Source organism: Tursiops truncatus, chromosome 8 (genome assembly GCF_011762595.2).
Source record: "Tursiops truncatus isolate mTurTru1 chromosome 8, mTurTru1.mat.Y, whole genome shotgun sequence".
NCBI classification, from domain to species: domain Eukaryota; kingdom Metazoa; phylum Chordata; class Mammalia; order Artiodactyla; family Delphinidae; genus Tursiops; species Tursiops truncatus.
In genome coordinates, this window is record NC_047041.1 from 26,549,522 (window position 1) to 26,572,440 (window position 22,919).

Here is a 22,919-nt window from a genome sequence, read left to right on the forward strand (position 1 = left end):
GGATTGCTGGGTCATATGGAAGTTCTATTTTTAGTTTTTTAAGGAAACTCCATACTGTTCTCCATAATGACTGTATAAATTTACATTCCCACCAACAGTGCAAGAGGGTTCCCTTTTCTCCACACCCTCTCCAGCGCTTATTGTTTGTAGATTTTTTGATGATGGCCATTCTGACTGGTGTGAAGTGATACCTCATTGTAGTTTTGATCTGCATTTCTCTAATAATTAGTGATGTTCATCATCTTTTCATGTACCTTTGGCCATCTGTGTGTCTTCATTGGAGAAATGTCTGTTTAGGTCTTCCACCCACTTTTTTATTGTGTTTGCTTTTTTGATTATTGAGCTTCATGAGCTGTTTGTATATTTTGGAGATTAATCCTTTGTCACTTGCTTCGTTTACAAATATTTTCTCCCATTCTGAGGGTTGTCTTTTTATTTCATTTATGCTTTTCTTTGCTGTGCAAAAGCTTTTAAGTTTAATAGATCCCATTTGTTTATTTTTGTTTTTATTTTCATTACTCTAGGTGGTGGGTCAAAAAAGAACTTGCTGTGATTTATGTCAAAGAGTGTTCTTCCTATATTTTCCTCTGAGAGTTTTATAGTGTCCAGTCTTACATTTAGGTCTTTAATCCATTTTGAGTTTATTTTTGTGTATGATGTTAGGGAATGTTCTAATTTCATTCTTTTACATGTAGCGTCCAGTCTTCCCAGCACCGCTTATTAAAGAGACTGACTTTTCTTCATTGTATATCCTTGCCTCCTTTGTCATAGATTAGGTGACCATCGGTGCATGGGTTTATCTCTGGGCTTTCTATCCTGTTCCATTGATTTATATTTCTGTTTTTGTGTCAGTACCATACTCTTGATTACTGTAGCTTTGTAGTATAGTCTGAAGTCAGGGAACCTGATTCCTCCAGCTCTGTTTTTCTTTCTCAAGATTGCTTTGGCTATTCAGGGTCTTTTGTGTTTCCATACATGTTGTAGAATTTTTTGTTCTACTTCTGTGAAAAATGTCATTAGTAATTTGATAAGGATTGCATTGAATCTGCAGATTGCTTTGGGTAATATAGTCATTTTCACAATATTGATTCTTCCAGTCCAAGAACATGGTATATCTCTCCATCTGTTTCTGTCATCTTTGATTTCTTTCATCAGTGTCTTATAGTTTTCTGAGTACAGATCTTTTACTTCCTTAGGTGGGTTTATTCCTAGGTATTTTGTTCTTTATGTTGCAATGGAAATGGAATTGTTTCCTTAATTTCTCTTTCTGATATTTCACTGTAAGTGTATAGGAATGCAATCGACTTCTTTGCGTTAATTTTGTATCCTTCAACTTTACCAAACTCATTGATTAGCTCTTGTAGTTTTCGATGGCATCTTTAGAATTCTCTATGTATGTACCATGTCATCTGCAAAGAAAAGAAGTTTTACTTCTTTGGATCTTCTTTGGATTCCTTTTCTTTTTCTTCTTTGTTTGCCATAGCAGGACTTCCAAAATTATGTTGAATAATAGTTGCAAGAGTGGACATCCTTGTCTTATTCCTGATTTTAGAGGAAATGCTTTCAGTTTTTCAACACTGAGAATGATGTTTGCTGTGGGTTTGTCGTATATGGCCTTTATTATGTTGAGGTAGGTTCCCTCTATGCCTATTTTCTGGAGAGTTCTTTTTATCATAAATGGGTGTTGACTTTTGTCAAAAGCTTTTTCTGCATCTATCGAAATGATCATACAGTTTTTATTCTTTAATTTGTTAATATGGTATATCACATTGATTGATTTGTATATATTGAAGAATGCTTGCATCCCTGGGATAAATCCCACTTGATCATGGTGTATGATCCTTTTAATGTGTTATTGGATTCTGTTTCCTAGTATTTTGTTGAGGAATTTTTTGTTGAGGAATTGCAGAGGAAGGAACACTCCCAAGCTCATTTTCCTCAGCAGTGTTTTGGAAGGGTATGAGGAGGATAGGTGTTAGCTCTTCTCTAAATGTTTGATAGAATTCACCTGTGAAGCCATCTGGTCCAGGACTTTTGTTTGTTGGAAGATTTTTAATTGTAGTTTCAATTTCATTACTTGTGATTGGTCTATTTATATTTTCTATTTCTTCCTGGTTCAGTCTTGGAAGGTTGTACTTTTCTAAGAATTTGTCCATTTCTTCCAGGTTGTCAATTTTATTGGCATATAGTTGCTTGTAGTAGTCTCTTATCACCTTTTGTATTTCTGTAGTGTCAGTTGTAACTTCTTTTTCATTTCTAATTTTATTGATTTGAGTGCTCTCCCTTTTTTTCTTGATGAGTCTGACTAAAGGTTTATCAATTATGTTTATTTTCCCAAAGAACCAGCTTTTAGTTTCATTGATGTTTGCTATTGTTTTCTTTGTCTCTGTTTCATTTATTTCTGCTCTGATATTTATGATTTCTTTTCTTCTACTAACTTTGGGTTTTGTTTGTTCTTCTTTCTCTAGTTGCTTTAGGTGTAAGGTTAGTTTGTTTATTTGAGATTTTTCTTATTTCTTCAGGTAGGATTTAATTGCTATAAACTTCCCTCTTAGGACTGCTTTTGCTGCATCCCATAGATTTTGGGTTGTCGTGTTTTCATTGTCATTTGTTTCTATGAACTTTTTCATTTCCTCTTTGATTTCTTCAGTGACCTCTTGTTTATTTAGTAGCGTATTGTTTAGCCTCCATGTGTTTGTGTTTTTCACAGTTTTTTTTTTTTCCTATAATTGATTTCTAATCTCAGTGTTTTGGTTGGAAAAGATGCTTGATACGATTTCAATTTTCTTAAATTTACTGAGGCTTGAATTGTTACCCAAGATGTGATCTATCCTGGAGAATGATCTGTGTGTACTTAAGAAGAAAGTGTATTCTGCTGCTTTCTGATGGAATGTCCTATAAATATCTATTAAGTCTATCTGGTCTATTTCATTTAAAGCTTGTGTTTCCTTACCTTATTTTCTGTCTAGATGATCTGTCCATTGGTGTAATTGGGGTGTTAAAGTCCCCCACTATTTTTGCATTACTGTCAATTTCCCCTTTTATGGCTGTTAACATTTGCCTTATGTATTGAAGTGCTTGTATGCTGGGTGCATAAATATTTATAATTATTATGTCTTCTTGGATTGATGCCTTGATTATTATATAGTGTCCTTCCTTATCTCTTGTAATAGTCTTTATTTTAAAGTCTAGTTTATCTGATATGAATACTGCTACTCCAGCTTTCTTTTGATTGCCATTTGCATGGAATATCTTTTTCCATCTCCTCACTTTCAGTTTGTATGTTTCTCTGGGTCTGAAGGTGGGCCTCTCACTGTTGGGGCCTCTCCCGTTGTGGAGCACAGGCTCCGGACGCGCAGGCTCAGCAGCCTTGGCTCACGGGCCCAGCCGCTTCGCGGCATGTGGCATCTTCCCGGACCGGGGCACAAACCCATGTCCTCTGCATCGGCAGGCGGACTCTCAACCACTGCGCCACCAGGGAAGCCCCGGGTCTTTTTTTGTATCCATTCAGCCAGTCTGTGTGTTTTGGTTGGAGCATTTAATCCATTTATATTTAAGTTAATTATCAATATGTATGCTCCTATTGCCATTTTCTTTATTGTTTGGGGTCTGTTTTGTAGGTCCTTTTCTTCTTCTTGTCTTGTGTTTCCTGCCTAGAGAAGTTCTTTTAGCATTTGTTGTAAAGCTGATTTGGTGGTGCTGAATTCTCTTAGCTTTTGCTTGTCTGTAAAGCTTTTGATTTCTCCATCAAATCCAAATGAGATCCTTGATGGGTAGAGTAGTCTTTGTTGTAGGTTCTTCCCTTTTATTACTTTAAATATATCCTGCCCCTCCCTTCTGGCTTGAAGACTTTCTGCTGAAAAAATAGCTGATAACTTATTGGGATTCCCTTGTATGTTATTTTTTGGTTTTCCCTTGCTGCTTTTAAGGTTTTTTCTTTGAATTTAATTTTTGTTAGTTTGATAAGTATGTGTCTTCGTGTTTTTCTCCTTGGGTTTATCCTGTATGGGACTCTCTGCACTTCCTGGACTTGGGTGACTATTTCCTTTCCCATGTTAGGGAAGATTTCAGTTATAAACTCTTCAAATATTTTCTCAGACCCTTTCTCTTTCTCCTCTTCTTCTCGGACCCCTATAATTCAAATGTTGCTGTATTTAATGTTGTCACAGAGGTCTCCAAGACTGTCCTCATATCTTTTCATTCTTTTTTCATTATTCTGCTTTTTACAGTTATTTCCATCATTCTGTCTGCTGGCTCATTATTTGTTTTTCTGTCTCAGTTATTCCTTTATTGATTTCTTCTAGTGTATTTTTCATTTCATTTATTGTGTTGTTCCTCACTGTTTGTTCTTTAGTTTTTCTACATCCTTGTTAAACATTTCTTGTATTTTCTCAATCTGTGCCTTCATTCTATTTCCCATATCCTGGATCATCTTTAGTATCATTACTCTGAATTCTTTTTCATGTATGTTGCCTATTTCCTCTTCATTTATTTTGTATGTAGGTTTGTACTTTGCTGCTTTGTCTGTAACATGTTTTTCTTTGGTCTCATTTTTTTTTTTTTTTTTGATGAGTGGGGATGTGTTCCTGTCTTGCAGGATGTTTGGCCTGAGGCATCCAGCATTGGAGTTTGCAGGCAGTTGGGTGGAGCTGGGTCTTGGTATTGAGATGAGGACTTTTGGGAGTCTGCATACTGATTAATATTCCCTGGGACCTGAAGTTCTCTGTTAGTCCAGAGACTTGGACTTTTGATTGTGTTGTTTGCTTTTTTGATTATTGAGCTGCATGAGCTGCTTGTATATTTTGGAAATTAATCCTTTGTCAGTTGCTTCATTTGCAAATATTTTCTCCCATTCTAAGGGTTGTCTTTTCATCTTGTTTATGGTTTCCTTTGCTGTGCAAAAAGCTTTTAAATTTCATTAGGTCTCATTTGTTTATTCTTATCTTATTATTAATATTTCCTTTCTTCTGCTGACTTTGGACTTTCTTTCTTCCTTTTCTAATTCCATTAGATGGAAAGGATTTGAGATATTTCTTGTTTGTTGAAGTGAGCCTGTATTTGTATAAACTTCCCTCTTAGAACTGCTTCTGCTGTATCCCATAGATTTTGTAAAGTTTTGTTTCTATTTTCATTTTTCTCAAGGTATTTTTTTTAAGTTTTATTTATTTTTTTTTTTGTTGCCCCATTGGTCTTTTAGTAGCATGTTGCTTAGTCTCCATGTGTTTGTGTCTTTTCCCCAGGTTTCTTCCTGTTATTGATTTTTAGTTTCTAATTATTGTAGTTGGAAAAAAGGCTTGGTATAAATTTCAATCATCTTAAATTTATTGACAACTGCTTTGTAGCCTAGCATATTATCTATTCTGGAGAAAGTTCCATGTGCGTTTGAAAAGAATGTGTATTCTGCTGTTTTCAGATGGAATGTTCAATGGATATGTATTAAGTCCATCTAGTCTAAAATATCATTTAAAGCCACTCTTTCCATATTGATTTTGTTTGGATGATCTATCCATTGATGTAGGTGGATATTTGTATTACTGTCAGTTTCTCCATTTATGTCTGTTAATATTTTCTTTATATTTAGGTGCTCCTAAATTAGGTGCATATATGTTTATGAATGTTATATCCTCTTCTTGAATTGACCCCTTTATCATTATATAATGCCCTTCTTTGTCTTTTGTTTTAAGACTTAAAAAAGTCTGTTTTGTCCAATATGAGTATTACTACCCAGATTTCTTTTCATTTCCTTTTGCATGAAACATTTTTTTTCTGTCCTTTCGCTTTCAGTCTGTATGTGTCTTTAGTTTGAAGTGACTCTCTTGTAGCCAGCATATAGATGGGTCTTGTTTTTTTATCCATTCAGTCACCCTGTGTCTTTTGAATTGAGCATTTAGTCCATTGACATTTAAAGTGATTATTGATAGGTATGTACTTATTGCTATTTTGTTACTTGTGTTCTTGTTGTTTTTGTAGTTCTCTTTTCTTCTTCTTTTAGTGTTTTCCCTGTGGTTTGATGATTTTTTTTTGTTGTATGTTTGGATTCCTTTCTCTTTGTTTTTGTGTATCTATTGTAGGTTTTTGATTTGTGGTTACCATGGGTTCATACATTTGTGGTTACCATGGGTTCATTTTGACCTATAAATATAACTACTTGTTTTAAATAGATAGTCATTTAAGTTCAAACACATTCTAAAAGCTCTATATTTTTTATTTACCCCTCCATGTTTTAGGTTTTGGTGTAATATTTTACATTTTATGTGTATCCTTTAGCTGCTGATTGCAGTTATAGTTGATTTTATAATTTTTGTCTTTTAACCTTGATACTAACTTAAGTGGTTTATCCATTGAATTTCGTATATATTGACATTTATCAGTGAGATTTTTCTTCATATATTTTCTTATTTTTTTGTTTCATAGCCTTTTCTTTTTCACTTAAAGAAGACCCTTTAACATTCTTGTAGGGCTGACTTAGTAATAATAAACTCTTTTTTTGTTTTTGCTTTTCTGGGAACTCTTTCTCTCTCCTTCAATTCTGAATGATAACCTTGCTTGGTAGAGTATCCTTGGTTGTAGGTTTTTTTCCTTTCAGCACTTTAAATATGTCATGCCTCTCCCTCCTGGCCTGCAAAGTTTCTGCTGAAAAATCAACTGATACCCTTATGGGAATTCCCTTGTATGTGACTCTTTGTTTTTCTCTTGCTGCCATTAAATTCTGTCTTTATTTTTAACTTTTGCCTTTTTAATTATGATATGTCTTTTTGTGGATCTCTTTGAATTCATGTTGTTTGGGACTCTCTGTGCTTCGTGGCCTTGGATATCTGTTTTCTTCTTCAATTAGAAAAGTTTTTAGCCATAATGTCATCAAATACCTTTTCTGCCCCTTTCTCTCTCTCTTCTCCTTCTGCGTACCCTATAATGCAAATATTTGTAACTTGATTCTGTCCTAGAGGTTCCTTAAACTATCCTAATTAATTTGTCTTCTCTGTGCCATTCTGATTGGGTGATTTCCACTATTCTGTCTCCCAGGTTTCTTACGTGTTCTTCTGTTTCACCTAATCTGCTGTTAATTCCTTCTTAGTGTACTTTTACTTTCAGTTTTTGTATTTTTCAGTTATGATTGGTTCTTTTTTATATTTTCTAGTTCTTTGATGAAGTTCTCACTGTGTTCTTCTATTGTTTTCCCAAATTCAGTAAGCATTTTTGTTACTACTGCTATGAAGTCTTTATCAGGTAAATTACCTATCTCCATTTCATTATGTTCCCTCCCACCCCCAGGGTTTTATCTTGTTCTTTCCTTTGGAACATATTCCTCTGTCTCTCATTTTGTTTGACTTTCTCTATTTTTATCCATGAAATTAGGCAAAACAGTTACCTATCCTGGTCCAGAAGGTATGTCCTTGTGTGAGAGCATCCTCATGTGGTTTGTAGCTGCCCAGTGGTTTTGGTTAGAGACTTGGATCTGAAGCATGGATTGTCTTTCCCAGGGTGTACTGGCAACCAGTGGTTTGGTGGAGGGTAGGTCTGCAGTTTGAGGGGCTAGAGCTCAAGTCTGGTGCAAACAGGGGCTTCTCTCAGGGTCAGTGGTGGTCTCTGACTTGGCTGGGGGCAGGCCAGGGCCCAAGAGGCTGGAGCCATAGTTCTGATCTAGTTCCACTTCTCCTCAGGGTGATGGTGGTCTACACCTTGGCAGGAAGCAGTGCCACAGCAGGACAGCCTGTAGTAGGTTGGTGTGGGCTGGGGGCATGCTGGGGTGGTCCTGGCAGGCTGGCTAGAGCACCAATCTGCTGCCTTTGTGCTGGGACTCAGAGCAAGCAAGTCTGTATGCATGTTCTTCAAGAGCAGAGTCTTGGTTTCCTACAACCATCTGGTAAGCCCCACTGGTTTTCAAACCAGCCAAGGAGGTTCATCCTACCTAGGGAGGATCCCTGAGCCCATTATATCCCCCTCTTCTTCTGGGTCACCAAACATGAGTGTGGGTCCTGACTAGATTTCTTCTCCTCCCTTCCTTCCATACTCTGTGTGGTTCTTTCTTTATAACATTGGTTGTAGAAGAGCCATTCTGCTAGTCCTCTGGTCGTTCTCAAAGAGAATTACTCTATATGTAATTGTAATTTAGATGAGTTTGTAGAGGAAGGTGAGCTCAGGGTCTTCCTACTCTGCCATCTTGATTGATATTGAAAATCAGTATCTTTATGTCTTCCAAAGTCTTCCTGGGTACCTTTTGAATAAAAATGTTAATATAAAATGAACATCAATCTGCCCAGCTTATAATTCATTCCCCACTAATTTGAGCACTGTTTCCAAACCATAGGTGTGGGCCCTGGTAGCCAAGTGTGTGTTCTGTGATTCTTTTCCTTTGGCTGCACAATACACACTGCAGTAGGAGTGGACTTGGCTTGGCCTTGCATTCGCTGAGGTAACCATACCATTTGGATGATTCTCTTTCCCATTAAAGATGATTTGGTTTTCAAACCAGCCAAGGAGGTTCATCCTACCTAGGGAGGATCCCAGATCTAATGTTTCTTTTAATGATTCTGCAAATGACAGAATGACAAATGTTTCAAATCATACATATTTGCTATGTATTCTGGTGCCCTCCTATGGGATTTGGGATCAGTTGTTTCGTTTAGAGTCCTCTTTGCTCCCCATGCTTTTTCCAGATCATTGCTTCTTCATTCTTTTATTAAAAAAAAAAATGCATCTTTGAAACTAATCCACTGACCAAAACCCAGTGTCGTTCTCTTTTCATTACTCTTCTCTGTCACATTCACTGACTCATTTTCTCTCTACACTTGATTGTTCTAGGAACTTTCCAGGTAACTTTGGTGTCTAGGTGGAGAATCCCTGAAAGCTTTGACCACTGAGTTCTGTGTCCTCATAACCAGTTCCACCTCTTCCACTTCACTTCAAACACCCATTCTGTCCCACAATGTTCTTCTGGGCTAAGCCACCCTGTTCCTCCATGATAATGAATTCAAACACCAGCTCAGTGAGTACAATTCCAAAACCTCCCAGCTTGCTGCAAGTTCTTTTTCATTCTCAGGACTTGTAGTCCAGTGCCCTTTCTAATTTCTCCTCTCTCATCTGTTCTTTCCCAGCTCATATTCTATGACCACCATTTCATTCTTGTTCCCAGGCAGATTGGTGTTACTTTAAATTCACAGCCCCATCTTGGCTCTCAACAGCACTTGACAATATTGCTTTGGTTCTTTAGAATGCACGCTCTTCCATTCTTCAAAACCATGTGCTGTGGGTTGAACTGTGTCTCTCAAAAAGATATGTTGAAGTCCTGACAGGTACTTGCGAATGTAACATTTTTGGGAAGTAGAGTGTTTGCAGATGTAATCAAGTTAAGATGAGGTTATATTGGATTAAGGTGGACCCTAAATCCAATGACTGGTGTCTTTATGAGAGTGCAAGATTTGGAGATGAGAATACACATAGGGAAAGACATGTGACGATGGAGGCAGAGAGTGGAGTGATGCAGCTATAAACCAAGGAACACCCTTGTTGGTAACTATCAGAAGCTAGGAGAAAGGCATGGAACAGATTCTCTTTCAACCTCCAGAAAGAAGTAGCCCTGTTGACACCCTGATGTCAGACTTCTGGATTCCTGAATTGTGAGAGAATAAATTTTTGTTGTATGAAGTCACCAGCTTGTGATTACTTGTTAAAGCAGCCCTAGAAAACTAATACACATGATTTCAAGAGGTTTCCCACAGGAAAGCTCGGACCTTCCTTTGCCTCTCCCTTTATGTTCAGTGGATAACCTTAACTTTAAGGAATTAGAAGCCACCAGACAGTAACTTATTGAACTTCTGGACACCAGAGTTACATATCTACACTTATTCTTTTCCTAATTTTCTTCCTTTTAGAACAAGGACAGTATGATCATATATCAAGCAGTGATTAAGGGTCCAGGGTCTGTAATAAGAATATTTGATTTTAAATTTAGATTCTCTAATTGCCAACTCTATAATTTTGGATAAAATATCTAATTTCTCAGTGACTCATATTCTTTTTATGTAGAATGGTTAATACTTCACAGGGTTGTTGTAAAGATTAAATCCTAAATATCAGAATTAACTGTCATATAGTACTCAGTAAAGGCCAGTTATTATATTTAATTATTACTTGAACCTATGAAATTGTTATACTTGTAAGTAAAAAGTGCTTAAATATTGGCAATTCTGTATAGTTCAGCATATCATTTCAATAAACAGTCCAGAGGTAGTCTGAACTTTTATTAAAAGAGAATATTTTCTTGTATCCTCTTGGTGTTGATCTCATTCCTTCCGCTTTTTCAGACACACACAAGCTATCTCTTTTCCTGTATTTTCAACCTCAGTCTTTATATATGCTACTTTGCATCATTACATAAATGTGCTCTACCCTCTACCATTTAAAATTAATATATGGGCTTCCGTGGTGGCGCAGAGGTTGAGAGTCTGCTTGCTGATGCAGGGGACGCGGGTTCGTGCCCCGGTTCAGGAAGATCCCACATGCCATGGAGCAGCTGGGCCCGTGAGCCATGGCCGCTGAGCCTGCGCGTCCGGAGCCTGTGCTCCGCAATGCGAGAGGCCACAACAGTGAGAGGCCACAACAGTGAGAGGCCCGTGTACCACAATAAATAAATAAATACAATTAATACATAAAAGTGACTGAATAAATGAATAATTTCTAGATGTCCATCTCCCCTCAATGCCTTTCACAGCCAAAGCTTTCTGACTTTTTCCTTTCTGACTCTGCCTGACTCAACTCCCCATTCTTTATCTCACTTGAGCTTTCAATATTATCCAAACCAGGTGACCACTCCTTTCTTACATTCTTTTTTTTAATATAAACTTATATATTTATTTATTTTTGGCTGCACTTGGTCTTTGTTGCTGTGCGCAGGCTTTCTCTAGTTGCAGTGCATGGGCTTGTCATTGTGGTGGCTTCTCTTGTTGTGGAGCATGGCCTCTAAGCACATGCACCTCAGTAGTTGTGGCTCGTGGGCTCTAGAGAACAGGCTCAGTAGTTGTGGAGCATGGGCTTAGTTGCTCTGTGGCATGTGGGATCTTCCCAGACCAGAGATAGAACCCACGTCCCCTGCATTGGCAGGCAGATGCTTAACCACTGTGCCACCAGGGAAGTCCCCTTTCTTCCATTCTTCATTTGGCTTCTCTGGTCACACTCTTGATTCACTGTTCTATATCTGACCATTGCTTTTCTCTGTCTTTTGCCAGTTCCTGGCATCTTTTCCCATCTTTTAAATGTCAAATTTTTTAAGACTCAGCACTATGATCTTTTTATTCTACATCAGTGGTTCTCAAAGTGTAGCCCCTGAGCCAGCAGCATCAATATTACTTGTGAAACTGTTAGAAATATTTACAAATTCTGGGGCCCTGCACTCAGACCTACTATACTTACCAGGGTTCTCCAGGAAACCAAGACCAACAGGGTATGTATTTTTTTAAAGAATTCGCTCATGCAGTTGTGGAGACTGGCAAGTCCAGAATTTCTAGTGCAGGGGCAGGTGAGAAACTCAGGCAGGAATTGATGCGTCAGTCTTGAGATAGAATTTCTTCTCTGGGGAATCTCAGTTTTTGCCCTTAAGGCCTTTCAACTGATTGGACGAGGCCCACTCATTTTATCGAGGGTTATTTCCCTTACTTAAAGTCAACTGATTATAGATGTTGACAACATCCAGAAAATACCTTCACAGAAACCCCCACATTAGTGTTTGACTAAATAACAGGTACTAGAGCCTAGCCAAGTTGACATATAAAACTAATCATCACACCCACTGAATCAGGACCTCTGGGGTGGGGTCCAGCAATCTGTGTTTTAAATAAGTTCTTCAGGTGATTCTCATGTGCAGTAAAGTTTGGAAGCTACAGGTCTATATTTTCTACCCAGATGCTCAGACATTTCAACGTCTTCAGTTACTATCTATTGAATATATACTGACTCTCAAAGTTCAATCTCTTGCCCAGATTTCTCCTCTGTTCTGTTCAGATGTTTCACAGACACCTCAAATTCAGTGCATCTAAAATTGAACTCTTGATCTACTGCAAACCTGGTCTTCCTCAACTGTTCAAGAGGTCAACAAATAATAACACCCTCCTCCTAGGAGTTCAAGCTAGAAACTTGGCATTTTTCTTTGAGTAAACCCTGTTTTTCACACAGAAGTCCAATCAATCACAGTTGTCTTATAGATTTTACCTCTAAATAATTTTTCATTCTGTTCCCTTCTTTCCATTTCTGCTGTCACCATACTATCCCAAACCCATCACTGTTTCACTTGGATTAATGCACTACTCCTTCCAATCATTCATTCTCCTTGTAGATGTTTTGATTTGTTTTGATGCAGATCTGGACATTACTTAATAATAGGTGATATACATCTGTTACACCTGTGCTTGTACTATTTAGGATACCTTTGGGTACAGTTAAAGAAAAGACCAACTCTAAATGGCTCAAACTATAAGGGAATTTATGATTTCACAAAACAAAGTCCAAGGTTAGATGATTCCAGAGCTGTTTAGTTTGGCAGTTCATCAGCATTATGAAGGACCAACTTCTGTCTGTCTCTCGGGGGACTACTGTAGTCTCATTGTAGGATGTAGTGTTTATTGTAGCCTCACTAATGTGTATTTCACAGACTGCATGACTGTTAGTGGCTGCCTCAAGTGTTGGAAACAGGACCATGGAGGCAATGTGTGCAAGGACCAGTGAGGCCAAGGTTTAGATTAATTCTCTATGTGCATACTGAAATCACCAAAAATAGTGATACGAATGTAGGTAAAGAGATGGGCAGAAAGTCAGAGACTAAAATCTCTAATGAATGAGAAATGACCAGGAATATGGTAGATGACTGCAATAAATGGAAATAATAGATGTAAGGCAAGTCCTTCAACGGAGCTGGATTTTTAGGAAGAAGAGAGGAATAATGATCTGGCAGCAGCAATAAGGAGCAAGGATAGCATGTATCACCTTCAGATCCAATAGGAGAAAAGAAAGAGACTTCTTTTGAGAGGGCTTCAGAGGAAACTATGTCCTTAGGAGGCATCCAGTTTTTTAAGTGAAAGTTAAGGGACAAAATCATAGCCACAGAGGGAAGTTGGAAAATGAGTTTTGTGCCCAGATAAAAATCAAGAATTCAGGTTCAGTTATTCTTGAAGGAGAAAATAGATGATGTGGAAGAACAGCAATCTTTGCTGTAAGTACCATCTCCCCCAGTGTTACTATTTTATTTGTTAGCAGGATTTAGGAAGATATAATGTAGGTTGTTCTTAGCATTTGGCATTGTAATTGTACTTTTAGGGCAAAGGTCCCTAATAGGTATTCATGAATGGATTCCAGGTGTACCTCAGCCCTGAGGATGGTGGTGAATGGCCTCAAACTAGGGGTTGTCTTGTCAGGGACACTTCTGAGAGCAAGTCCCATAGTTCCCTCTGATTTACCTGGTACCTGTTGCTCTGCCCCTAGTGCAGGGCCAAGGGGCCAAGGATTGTCCTCTGGATATCCATTTTAGTAGCCAACTGAAGAATGTGCCACTGCCCATTATGAACAAGGGACACCTAAATCTGCAGGAGGCATGCTCAAGGGTCACTGTACCTCACCCAAGGTTTTGCCATGGTATCTATGGGTGGGAAGTGGAGAAGGGAGAGAGACTTTACAAAGCAGAGCTCTTGGCTGTAGCAGCAAGGAATCTCTGTCCTTATATATATTTGGCAGATTCTTCCATCCCTTTGTGTCACATATACTCTTTAATGGCATCCAAGTGAGCTTCAGGGTGACTGCTCCAATAAAGCATGTGCATTCATCAAAATTTCATCATTTTAAAATAATTCATACAAAAAGTTTTATTGGATTCAAATCTATTCACATTTATCAAGAACTTTCAACATTATATTTGTTGACAAAAGAACGGGAAGATTTGTTGTATCCTTTAAATATAATTTTATTTGTTGTAAATTTTTGAATGGTTGTAAAAATGGTTTAAACTTTTTAAAAAAATCACTAGTACAAATAGCGTTTCTGGTTGATGTCAACCATTAAGGATTTAAAGAGGTTGTCTCTCCTTTGTTGAGAATTGTGGGTAGGCATTTAAGTATACAACCTGATTTAAAACAAAAGGTATGGCTACAGAACTAAGCTCATGTTTCACAGTAAATTTATTTGGAAAATATCTGATTTGAAAGCATGGACAGATTTATTCACTAATGCTTTGTATTCTTATTTCTTACCAATTATGTAATATAGAAAAAAATAGAGTTAAGGTTTTTCACCAAGTCCCACATAAATGCCTCTAAATAGCTTCCAGTTTACTCCAAGTGGGCTGCTAAAATGTTAGTGCTTAAAAAAATTTTTATTGAAATATCATTGATTTACAATGTTGTGTTAGTTTCAGGTGTACAGCAAAGTGATTCAATTATACATATATATATATATATTCCCTTTTTATAGTTCCTTTCATTATAAGTTATTATAAGATACTAAGTATAGTTCCCTGTGTATACAATTGGTCCTTGTTGGTTATCTATTTTATATATAGTAGTGTTTATATTTTAATCACAGACTCCTAATTTATCCTTCCCTCCCTTTCCCCTTTGGTAACTATCAGTTTGTTTTCTATATCTGTGAGTCTATTTCTGTTTTGTAAATAAGTTCATTTGTATCATATTTTTTAGATTCCACATATAAACAATATAATATGATATTTATCTTTGGCTTACTTAGTATGATAATTTCTTAGTCCATCCATGTCAATGCATATAGCATTATTTCACTTTTTTATGGCTGAGTAATATTCCATTGTATATATACAACATCTTCTTTATCCATTCATCTGTTGATAGACACTTACGTTGCTTCCATGTCTTGGCTATTGTAAATAGTGCTGCTATGAACATTGGGTGCACAAAAACGCAACAGGGTAGAAAGCCCAGAAATAAACCTACACACCTATGGTCAACTAATCTATGACAAAGGAGGCAAGAATATACAATGGAGAAAAGACAGTCTCTTCAATAAGTAGTGTTGGGAAAACTGGACAGCTACATGTAAAAGAATAAAATTAGAACATTCTCTAGCATCATGAACAAAACTTAACTCAAAATGGATTAACGACCTGAATGTAAAGCCAGATACTATAAAGCTCCTAGAGGAAAATGTAGGCAGAATACTCTTTGACATAAATCACAGCAATATTCTTTTGGATTTGTTTCCTAGAGTAATGGAAATAAAAACAAAAATAAACAAATGGGACCTAATTAAACTTAAAAGCTTTTGCACAGCAAAGGTAACCATAAACAAAATGAAAAGACAAGCTACAGAATGGGAGAAAATATTTAAAACAATGTGACTGACAAGGGATTAATCTCCAAAATATACAAACATCTTATACAGCTCAATATTGAAAAAACAACTCAAAAATTGGGTAGAAGATCTAAATAGACATTTATTCAGAGAAGACATACAGATGGCCAAAAAGCACATGAAAACATGCTCAGCATCACTAATTATTAGAGAAATACAAATCGAAACTACAGTGAGGTATCACCTCACACTGGTCAGAATGGCCATCATCAAAAAGTCTACAAATAAATGCTGGAGAGGGTGTGGAGAAAAAGGAAACATTCCCATTGTTGGTACAGCTATTATGGAGAGCAGTATGGAGGTCCCTTAAAAAAAAAGAATAGAGCTACCATATGTTCCTGCAATCCCATTCCTGGGCATATGTCTGGAGAAAACCATAATTCGATAAAATTTTAGCACTTTTGATGTGGGCCAAGATGTGAAAGACTGCTTTAGTAAGAGTAACGCTTCAGTTTAACCAAAATGGTATTGGTAATATCTGTCTTCTCTACTTGTTAAAATACACATTAATAAATTGTGTGTGTGTTTTCTAAACATTCCCAGATAGTTTGAGTTACTACCAGGTAAAGTCATGCTTTTCTGTCCTGAAAGAAAGAGGAATCTGGCATCTTTTGCTACTGTGATATACGTACTGGTACCAGAAATATGAAAAATTCTGACTAACAGGCATTTTTGTTTTGTATGTCAGAATTCATGTCCTCTTCCTGGGTTTATAGATTTTCTTCTAGAAATCACTACGTTTCCCATCTTCACAGTCCAAGGAAGGTTGACTTGACCACAAGCTCTAGGAGTGGGGTATGATGTGTGCAAGCCTATCCCTATATTCCATTCTCTTGCTACAAGGTTGGTTCAGAGACAGGCAGATAAATCATTCAGAGCCAATGAAACAGAAGAAGGTATTTGTTGAAACTTCTAAGAAAGAAACGTTCACTCTTCCCCTTGACATCTTAGCTTCCCATGGAGATGAGATATCTGGAAATGTATAAAACCATTTTGCTATATTGAGTGGCACAGTTGGCAAGTCTCTGTATAGAGCTTATCAGGGAAGATATAAATGAGACGGTAAAGTTGAGCCCTTGATGAGATCACTTGAACTGTTGAATCAAACCTCTCCTGATGTTGAGGCTAATTCTGAATTTTCAATTTTATGAATCAGCAAATTTCTCCCTGTTCTGTACTTTCCTAGATTCTGCATTTGTCTATTTGGCATACATTCATCGCAGGGTCAATTTGTGGCCTCTCTGACTAGGTAGAGACTGCTCCTCTCAGGACTAGCCAATTCTTAGAGATAGCCTGCAGCATGCATTTCATATGCAAACCAACCAATCTTGAGTCTATATGCCCCAGCCACTCCCTTTATCAAACTATAACAAACCAATATTTCCTCAGCCTTAAATCAACTCAGGACCAAGTATGCAATATTTTTTTTCACATCTTTATTGGAGTATAAATGCTTTACAATGTTGTGTTAGTTTCTACTGTACAACAAAGTGAATCAGCTGTATGTATACATATATCCCCATATTTATTAGACAACTTACTTCTCTTACACCCTTCTCTCCCTCATTTCCTCCCCCTTTTCTTTCCCTCCATTCAATATTTATGAAGTGTTCCTGAGCACCTGTGCTGGCACAAATGTTACAAAATTGTATGAGACAGTTCCTACCCTTGAATGTGTAGCAATGAATACATTTGGAGTAGACAGATGATAAGTAATCTGATAGAAGCATGTACAAGATTTAGTGGGGCCTGAGGAAGGGAGTGATCAGTTTTTCTTAAGAGTGGTATTCAGGAAGTTTCCTAAAAGGAGTGGGTACTAGGTAGATTTTGTTACCAAAGGCAAAAACAGAGCAGAGTAGAGCTTTCAGTCAGAGGGTACTGCATGGACAAAGACTCAGAAGATTAACTCTTGTCATGCTTAGGTGTGGACAAGTGATTTTCTATGGCTGGAGCACGGGATGTGGCACTTGGTATGGTGCAAAATTTAATGGCACACCAAAAAACTAAGTAATAGATAAATTTATTTTAATGCAGTATTTTTTTTTTTTTAATTCATGCAGGGCTTCCCTGGTGGCACAGTGGTTAAGAATCCGCCTGCCAATGCAGGGGACACAGGTTTGAGCTCTGGTCCGGGAAGATCCCACATGCCGTGAAGCAACTAAGCCCATGTGCCCCAACTACTGAGCCTGTGCTCTAGAACCTGAGAGCCACAACTACTGAGCCCGTGTGCTGCAACTACTGAAGCCCATGTGCCTAGAACCTGTGCTCCACAACAAGAGAAGCTACCACAATGAGAAGCCCACGCACCGCAACGAAGAGTAGCCCCCGCTCACCACAACTAGAGAAAGCCTGCGCACAGCGATGAAGACCCAACACAGCCAAAAATAAAATAAATTAATTTTAAAAATAATTTTTAAAAATTAATGCAAAACTCTTGATAAACAAAATATGAAATTTTGAAAACTTAAAAATTGACATAGTAAAACAAATGGTACCTTGCTACCTTGCAAAAGAAGTTTCAGTAAGCTGAAGTTAATTAAAAATTATTGAAGATGTTTACTTATTTTAAAAAAGTGTCAAAAATGTCAATTCTCTCAATTGAAAAGAAGATAAAGAAGTTAATTTTGAAAGTACTATGAGTTTGTTTGATTAAAGCCAAGAAAGTAAAAACGTAATACAGGGGCTTCCCTGGTGGCGCAGTTGTTGGGAGTCCGCCTGCTGATGCAGGGGACACAGGTTTGTGCCCTGGTCTGGGAAGATCCCACATGCCGCGGAGCGGCTGGGCCCGTGAGCCAAGGCTGCTGAGCCTGCGCATCCGGAGCCTGTGCTTCACAACAGGAGAGGCCACAACGGTGAGAGGCCCACGTACAGCAAAAAAAAAAAAAAAAAAAAGGTAATACATTTTGTTTTGATATAAATAAAATATTTAAACCTAAAATAATATTGTTGGTTTAATACATCTATTTTTTAAATTTTCAATATTTTTTCAACTACCTTAATATTCTATAATAAAAGCTAACCATTACAAACAAAAAACTTATATAGGGACATTTTTTCTTTTACTTCACAGTCTCATATGGCTTGATATGGAGCTCTCTGAATATTATCTTTGTTTAAAATTTTGATGTTTTATCAAAATGTTTTGTAGCAATTTTGATTTTTAAAAGAATATTGCAATAAAATATTATTTAACTTGATTACTGAGTTATTTGATTTCCCCTTAATTTTTGCTCTTAAAGCAGTTGTCTCACTGGTCTCACTCTAATATTGGCCTTGGAAAAGGAGTTAGATTCATTTAAAGACGTAACATATTCTTACTGTTTATACCCACTACAAATTGCTTTCTGATGAGTGAACTTAAACTGGTAATACTTAACTGAAGCTTACAACCATTGCGTTAGAAAAACTTAGCAGTCTTCCTTCTATGTGTCCCTCTTACTCCTCACACAGAACACTTCACTTCTGACACTTCTGGTCGCCAACTATGTGGGGACTTTTTTCCCCAACACCAAGCAATCCTACACAACACCAGCTGGTGTCCTATAATTTAATTCAAAATTGTAATTTAATGTCTCTGTCCCGTAAGACTGTTCCCACCCCACTTCAGATGCCAGTGGCAAATAGTAGGTTCCCAAGTTATTCACAACTTCTTTTTTTTTTGGCTCCATTGGGTCTTCATTGCTGCACGTGGGCTTTCTCTAGTTGCAGTGAGTGGGGGCTACTCTTTGTTGCAGTGTACAGGCTTCTCATTGGGGTGGCTTCTCTTGTTGCAGAGCATGGGCTCTAGGTATGCAGGCTTCAGTAGTTGTGCCACATGGGCTCAGTAGTTGTGGCTCACAGGCTCTAGAGCGTAAGCTCAGTAGTTGTGGTGCATGGGCTTAGTTACTCTGTGGCATGTGAGATCTTCCCAGACCAGGGCTCGAACCCGTGTCCCCTGCATTGGCAGGTGGATTCTTAACTACTGTGTCACCAGGGAAGTCCCAAGTTACCCACAACTTCTGTCAGACTTGGCTACAAATGAGAGCTTCCCATTACCTGCTCCTCATTGGATTTAATAATTTGCTGAGCAGCTCACAGACCTCAGGGAAACACTTAACCAGCTTATTAAAGGATATGATAAAGAATACAGATGAACAACCAGATAAAGAGATACAAAGGACAAGGTCTGGGAGGGTCCTGAGTACAAAAGCTTCTGCCCTTGTGGAAGGTGCATCACCCTCTCAGTAAATGGATGTTCACAGAACTGGAAGCTTTCCAAACACCATACTTTTGGGATTTTTATGGAGGAGTTATCACACAGACACGATGGACTATTAACTCCATTTTCAGCTCTTCTCCCTTCTCAAGAGAATAAGGGGTGGGGCTGAAAATTCTAAGCTTCAAATAATGGTTTGGTCTTTCTGGTGAATGGCCATCCAGGAGCCCACACAGAGTCTCCTCATTAAAATAAAAGCCACCCCTATCACTCAGCAAATTACAAGGGTTTCAGGAGCCCCATGCTAGAAATGGGGATGATGACAAAATATATATTTATTATAAACCATAATATCATACCATTATGTAAAAATCAGGCTTATATACATAGCCCTGCCCTCCAGAGAGCCTGCACTAGCTTCTAGACAAGCCTCACCTACCAGGGGGCAGACACCAGTTGTGAGAAAACAACAGCTCCACAGTCTCTGGACCTGTCCTCCCTTCAACCAGCAGGCCAGATCCTGTACTGAGATGGGTTGGGCCCTGGCCCTACACACTAGCAGGCCACCACAAGCTTCAGGACACACCAGAACCCACACCCAACTGTGTCAGAAACATGCCCTACTCACCAGTGATCTAACATCAACTCAGGGATCCCTGGGTGCTGCAATCAGACTCCAGGACCCAGCTCTGCCTGCCACTAGTCCAGCACTAGCCCCAGGAAATGGCTTTCCCATTAGTGGGTGAGCAACAGCCCTAGAGTCTCTAGGTTCTAGACAAGCCTCAACTACCAGGGGGAAGATACCAGTCATAAGAAAACAACAGCTGCACAGTCTGTGGACCTGCTCCCCACCACAACCAGCAGAAGGATACATGCAGCTCTCATAGGAGGAATCCCTAGAGCATATAGCTCAAGTGATGAGAGTGGACGGATGCATAAGGATGCATAGGACGTCTCCTACAAAAAGTCACTTTTCCAAGGTTGGGAAATGTAAACAACCTACCAGATACATAAAAAGAAAAACAGCAACTTAGGCAAAATGAGGTGACAGAGGAACATGTTCCAAATAAAGGAAAAAGATAAAACCCCAGAAGAACTAAGTGAAATGGAGATAAGCAATCTACCAAAGAAAGAGTTCAGAGTAGTGATTATAAAAGATGATCAGATAACTTGGGAGGAGAATGGATGCACAGAGTGAGAATTTGGAAGTTTTTAACAAAGAGAAAATATAAATAATAAAACAGAGATGAAGAATACAATAACTGAAATGAAAAATACACTAAAATACACTAAAAGGACAGTAGACTAAATGGTACAGAGGAGCAGATCAGCAAGACAGAAGACAGAGTAGTGGAAACCACTGATGCTAGACAGAAACAATAAAAAAGAATGAAAAGAAATGAGGACAGTTTAAGACACCTCTAGGACAACATCAAACACACTAATATTTGAATTATAGGGGTCCCAGTAGGAGAAGAGAAAGAAAAAGTGGCTGAGAACATATTTAATAGCTGAAAACTTCCCTAAACTGGGAAAGGAAACAGTCATACAAGTCCAGGAAGCACAGAGAGTTCCATATAGGATTAACCAAAAGAGAACTACACCAAGACACATTGTAATCAAAATGACAAAAATTAAAGATAAACAGAATATTAAAAGCAGCAAGGGAAAAGAAACAAATAGCATACAAGGGAACTCCCATAAGGCTATCAGCTGATTTTTCAGCAGAAACTGCAGGCCTGAAGAGAATGGCATGAAATATTTAAAGTGATGAAAGGGAAAAACGTATAATCAAGAATACTCTACCCAGCAAGGCTCTCCTTCAGATTTCATGGAGAAATCAAAAGCTTTATAGACAAGCAAAAACTAAAAGAGTTCAGCACTACAACCACTTTACAAGAAAAGTTAAAGGAACTTGTCTAAGTGAAAAAGAAAAGACCACAACTAGAAACGTGAAAATTATGAAAGGAAAAATCACATCAGTAAAAGCAAATATACAGTAAAGGTAAGAAAACATCCATGCACAAATCTAGTGGGAAGGTTAAAAGTAGTAAAATCATCTGTATTCACAATAAGCAGTTAAGTGATATACAAAACAATTAGATGTAAATCACACTATCAAAAACAGTAAATGTTAGGGGAGAAGAGTACAAAGACAGGGTTGTTAAAAATGCTTTTGAAATTAAGAGATAAGCAACTTAAAACAATCATATATATATATATATATATATATAGTTATATAGTTATATAGTTATATATATAGTTATATATAACCTCATGGTAACCACAAACCAAAAATCTATAATAGATACTACACAGAAAAGAAAAAGGAATCCAGACATAACACTAAAGATAGTCATGAAATCACAAGAGAAGAGAATACAAGAAGAAGAAACAAAAAGGACCTATAAAACCCCCAAAACAATTAAAAAAATTGCAATAAGAACATACATATCAATAATTACTTTAAATGTAAATGGACTTAATGCTACAATCAAAAGACAGAGTGATTGAATGGATATAAAAACAAGACTCATATCTGTGTTGCCTACAAGAGACTCACTTCAGATCTAAAGACACACACAGACTGAAAGTAAGGAAGTGGAAAAAGATATTCCATACAAATGGAAACCAAAAGAATGCTGGAGTAGCAATACTTGTCTCAGACAAAATAGATGTTAAAATAAGACTGTTATAAGAGACAAAGAAGAACATTACATAATGATCATGGGATCGATACAAGAAGAAGATATAACAATTGTAAATATATATGGACCGAACATATGAGCACTTCAATACATAAAGCAAATATTAATGGACATAAAGCGAGAAATTGACAGTAACACAATAATTATAGGGGACTTTAACACCCCACTTACATTAATGGACGAATCATTCAGAGAGAAAATCAATAAGGAAACACTGGCTTTAAATGACACATTAGACAAATGGACTTAGTAGATACATATAGAACATTCCATCCAAAAGGAGCAGAATACATGTTCTTCTCAAGTGCATATGGAACATTCTCCAGTATAGATCACATGCTAGATCACAAAACAAGCCTTGGTAAATTTAAGAAAATTGAAATCACATCAAACTAGAAATCAACTACAAGAAAAAAACTGCAAAAAAACCCCACAAAACTCTTGGAAGCTAAATAATATTCTACAAAACAACCAACAGATCACTGAAGACATCAAAGAGGAAATTTTAAAAAACTAGATATAAATGAAAACAAAAACATGATCCAAAATCCATGGGATGCAGCAAAAGCATTTCTAAGAGGGAAGTTTATAGAGATACAAGCTTACCCCAGGAAACAAGAAAAACTCAAATAAACAACTTAACCTTACACCTA

The 22,919-nt window shown here is 37.5% G+C and overlaps 1 protein-coding gene across 8 annotated transcripts in view; it reads left to right on the forward strand.

Annotated features, from left to right (window-relative positions):
* Nucleotides 1–18,560, forward strand: part of MSANTD4 (Myb/SANT DNA binding domain containing 4 with coiled-coils) — a 40,072-nt gene extending 21,512 nt beyond the window's left edge. For all 8 annotated transcript variants that reach the window (XM_019948785.3, XM_019948784.3, XM_004327889.4 and 5 more), the window contains one exon: nucleotides 17,424–18,560. The gene's annotated coding sequence lies outside the window, so the exon portion shown is untranslated. The remainder of the gene's footprint in view (nucleotides 1–17,423) is intronic.
* Nucleotides 18,561–22,919: the final 4,359 nt, after the last annotated feature.